This window comes from Babylonia areolata, chromosome 34, assembly GCF_041734735.1.
Source record: "Babylonia areolata isolate BAREFJ2019XMU chromosome 34, ASM4173473v1, whole genome shotgun sequence".
Taxonomy (NCBI): domain Eukaryota; kingdom Metazoa; phylum Mollusca; class Gastropoda; order Neogastropoda; family Buccinidae; genus Babylonia; species Babylonia areolata.
In genome coordinates, this window is record NC_134909.1 from 10,024,287 (window position 1) to 10,029,286 (window position 5,000).

General features: G+C 48.5%; 1 protein-coding gene across 1 annotated transcript in view; it reads left to right on the forward strand.

Moving 5' to 3' along the window:
* Window positions 1-5,000, forward strand: part of LOC143277455 (L-proline trans-4-hydroxylase-like) — a 32,939-nt gene that overhangs the window by 2,082 nt on the left and 25,857 nt on the right. The gene's annotated exons all lie outside the window — the stretch shown is intronic.

Consider the following 5,000-nt stretch of genomic DNA (forward strand, 5'->3'; position numbering starts at 1 on the left):
GGCATACCAGCTGGATTGTGTCTTCTGTTTGCCCCATCCATGATCTTCCTCGTCCTAGACGGCCGCCTTTTGGTTCCTTGACTGCATCATGCAGTGGATTTTGAGGGTTTTCTAATGCTCTGAAGTAGGTCTTAACCTGTTCTAACTTGTTTTTTGGCCTGCACTGAAGGAAGGTCAAGCAGGTATCGCATGGGTTCCGTAGGCGTGTCTTTTGTTGTTCCAAGGATCAGTCTCATAGCTTCATTTTGAGGAGGCTGCTTTGAGACGGTGTTGTACCCAACTCTTATGTTCTTGGGGACGTTCGGGCAGCAGAAGGTGAGGAAGAATGTGTTGGTCGGGACTCTGTATGACCCCTTCCTTACTGTCACCCTGTAAACATCAGTCACTCCCTGAGAGGACAGCTCGCTCTTGATCTCTGCCTCAGACACTCCTCTCAACTCGGGGCATCTGATGACCCCCTTCGAACAGTTCAGTCCTTTGTGAGGGGAAACCTTCACCGCCCTATCCACAAAAGTAACCGCTCTAAGCAGAAGCTGTGTCTGCCTTTTCGATGTCGTCTCCACCAGAAACGTTCCGTTCCTCAGCCTCTTGATAGACTTCAATGCACCTGCCAAACATTGGAAGCCTTTCTGGATGGCGAAGGGGCTGAGAGCCGACAAGGGCTTGTCATCATCAGCGCCCTCCACCATGGGGTCCAACTTAGGGGCCAGGGTCAAGGGAACACCAGCTTGAACCCTTCCAGATTTCGGGAGGGACATACGACCAACAGTATAGCTCTAACCTGTTCCCCCCGACCATGCCCAGCTCCCGGGGACAGAGAACTGAGCACTGCGGGGGTTATCTCAGTTAGCCTCCAAACTGCCAGTCTTGACCCAGCCCCACGAAGGGGTAGCCGATTGACACACACGGGCCAATGTGTGCCGCCTGTCTTAGGAGAGGTCCGAGCCAAAGGGATGTGTTGAGAGCAGCGTGCTGTCTCAATCCCTAGAATCTCATTCCCCTCCATCACAGGTCGCGCCGCACGGCAAACACGGCGGGTCTGAAGAAGGCCGCAGAGAAAAAAAGAATATGGAAAAGAAGGCTTGATGGGGAGCTGAAGACAGAAAAGAGGCGGTAAAAAGAAGAGAGAATAGCGAAAGGGACAGTGGGTCACTTTTAGTTTGGGCCTCACTCACGACTGTTCGGCATGGGAAGCCCTATCAGGGGCATCAGTTCAAAAACCACCACGTATTCAGCCTGAACAGCTACAATGGCTATGTAGGTTGTCAATTAACTCTCTCCATACGAACGGCGAAAGAGACGACGTTAACAGCGTTTCACCCCAATAACCATCATCAAAATATTGCAAGCGGAAGGCTCTTGCACTGAAGAGGTGAATGTTGACAAAGAATACAACAGTTCTGACGACGGAAGCTAAAGGTTGGATCATTGAGACACCCACTGGACATCCGATGGGTCTGTGTAGAGGAGAAGAGAGGACTGGCCGTACTGAATGAGTTAAGACCTGGAACTAGAGCAGTAAACCCTCAGAAGCACTGATGCCGCCGCCGACATACCTCGCTCGATCACTGGCCACTAGGCCTCCCGACCACGACAAGGCAGTGACCCTCCGGGAGGTCGCTAAGGGCACCTGGTGGGTAATGGGTAAAGGGCAAACCTGTTAGTGTCTATACGTGTGTAGACGCACGCAACAGATCCAATACGCACGTTAAAGATCCTGTAATTCATGTCAGCATTCTGTGGGTTATGGAAACAATAACATACTCAGCATGCACAACCCCGAAAACGGAGTAATGCTACCTACATGGCGGGGTAAATAAACAGAACGGTCATACACGTAAAATGTTACATGTCTGTCTCAGTGTGTTAGTGCCTGTGCTTGAAATCTGATTGAATGACACAGGAAATGAATGATGATGGCAGCCGTCAGTTTGTTGTGCAAATGACTCTGTGTTTGTTAAGCGCTTAGAGCTTGGTATCCGACCGAGGACAGGCGCTGTATAGGTATCCATATCATTCACCATTCATCATCTTCGTGGGATCCGATGGCTTGTCATCCTCAGACTACCTGCATTCATTCTACCTGCTCTCCCTAGGTAGGTAGTACCCGACGCCACGCTACCTAGTCGATTTATACCTAGCCTACACATACATCCCCCATCAGCCCGTCAGCTACCTACCTCTTTCTACCTACTCGATATCCACCCTGCCACCAACACATACCCCTTTCATACGTACCTGGCTTTACCCCACCTTACCTCCCCCCCCTCGCTTCCTACCTGAGCATCTCCTACTTAATTTGCCTCGTCCACTATGTACCTAGCTACCTCATCCGACCAATCTAAAAAAAAAAAAATAAAACAAACAAACAAAAAAACACCTAAGACACACATGTTTACCTAACCGTATCATATCAAAGCTTCTCCTTTCATACCTGTGCGTACACTACCTACATAACCTCCCCCGTAAAAAAAACACCCAAAACCCTACCTGTTTTCTCCCGATCTACCCTTACCTATTTTACCTCATTGAAGCCTACCCGCCCCCTACCTCCCTTGCCTTAACGTAACCTATCCACAACCTACCTACCTAACCACCCACAATACACCCACCCACCCTTTACCTAGATAATCGTACCCTGTCTAACCTACCCACACTCTGCCTACCTAACCTCATACGACACACCAACCCGCCCCTCACCTAATTAACCGTCTCCACAGCTTCAGACTCGTTAACTACCTAATCCTTTTACGTGAAATACCCACACCTAACCTACCTATTTTCAGCCTGACCTATCCGCACCCTACCTCCCCAAACTTCCTCAGAGATCCTACCCGTTTTTTTTCTCTCACACTACCTACCCGACCCTTTCTACCACAGGTACCCTTTCCAACGTAACCTTATACTAACCTACCCACCTTACATCTCTAACCTTACCTTAACCATTCCACCACTACCTCTCTAACCTTACCCTAACCTACCAATACCCACCTCCCTAACATACCCACCCTACCTTTCTAACTTTACCCTAACCTACCCACACCCTACCTCTCTAACCTTACCCTAACCTACCCACACCCTACCTCTCTAACCTTACCCTAACCTACCAACAAACTACCTCTCTTACCTTACCCTAACCTACCAACAAACTACCACTTTAACCTTACCCTAACCTATCCACCGTACCTCTCTAACCTTACTCTAACATGTCCACCACTATCTCTCTAACCTTACCCTAACCTACCAACATCCTACTTCTCTAACCTTACCCTAACCTACCCACACCCTATCTCTCTAACCTTACCTTAACCTACCAACCACTGCCTGTCTAACCTTACCCTAATCTACCCACTACTACCTATCTAACCTTACCCTAACGTACCAATACCCTACCTCCCTAACATACCTACCCTACCTCTCTAACCTTACCCTAACCTACCCACCACTGCCTCTCTAACCTTACCCTAACCTACCCACACCCTACCTCTCTTACCTTACCCTAACCTACCAACAAACTACCTCTCTTACCTTACCCTAACCTACCAACAAACTACCACTTTAACCTTACCCTAACCTATCCACCGTACCTCTCTAACCTTGCTCTAACATGTCCACCACTATCTCTCTAACCTTACCCTAACCTACCAATCACTACATCTCTTACCTTACACTAACCTATCCACCCTACCTCTCTTACGTTACCCTAACCTACCAACAAACTACCTCTCTAACCTTACCCTAACCTACCAACAAACTACCTCTGTAACCTTACCCTAACCTACCAACAACCTACCTCTCTAACCTTACCCTAACCTTTCCACCACTACCTCTCTAACCTTACCCTAACCTACCCACCCTATCTAACCTTACCCTAACCTACCCACCCTACCTATCTAACCTTACCCTAACCTACCCACCCTACCTATCTAACCTTACCCTAACCTACCCACACCCTACCTCTCTAACCTTACCCTAACCTACCCACCCTACCTCTCTAACCTTACCCTAACCTACCCACCGTACCTCTCTAACCTTACCCTAACCTACCCACACCCTACCTCTCTAACCTTACCTTAACCTACCAACCACTGCCTGTCTAACCTTACCCTAATCTACCCACCACTACCTATCTAACCTTACCCTAACGTACCAATACCCTACCTCCCTAACATACCCACCCTACCTCTCTAACCTTATCCTAACCTACCCACCACTGCCTCTCTAACCTTACCCTAACCTACCCACACCCTACCTCTCTTACCTTACCCTAACCTACCAACAAACTACCTCTCTTACCTTACCCTAACCTACCAACAAACTACCACTTTAACCTTACCCTAACCTATCCACCGTACCTCTCTAACCTTGCTCTAACATGTCCACCACTATCTCTCTAACCTTACCCTAACCTACCAACAAACTACCCCTCTAACCTTACCCCAACCTACCATTCACTACCCCTCTAACCTTACCCTAACCTACCAACATCCTACTTCTCTAACCTTACCCTAACCTACCAACAAACTACCCCTCTAACCTTACCCTAACCTACCAACAAACTACCCCTCTAACCTTACCCTAACCTACCAACATCCTACTTCTCTAACCTTACCCAAACCTACCCAACTTACCTCTGTAACCTTACCCTAACCTTTCCACCACTACCTCTCTAACCTTACCCTAACCTACCCACATCCTACCTCTCTAACCTTACCCTAACCTACCAACAAACTACCTCTCTAACCTTACCCTAACCTACCCACACACTACCTCTCTAACCTTACCCTAACCTACCCACACCCTACCTCTCTAACCTTACCCTAACCTACCCACACCCTACCTCTCTAACCTTACCCTAACCTACCCACCCTACCTCTCTAACCTTACCCTAACCTACCCACCACTACCTCTCTAACCTTACCCTAACCTACCAGCAAACTACCTCTCTAACCTTACCCTAACCTACCAACACCCTACCTCCCTAACCTACCCACCGCCAT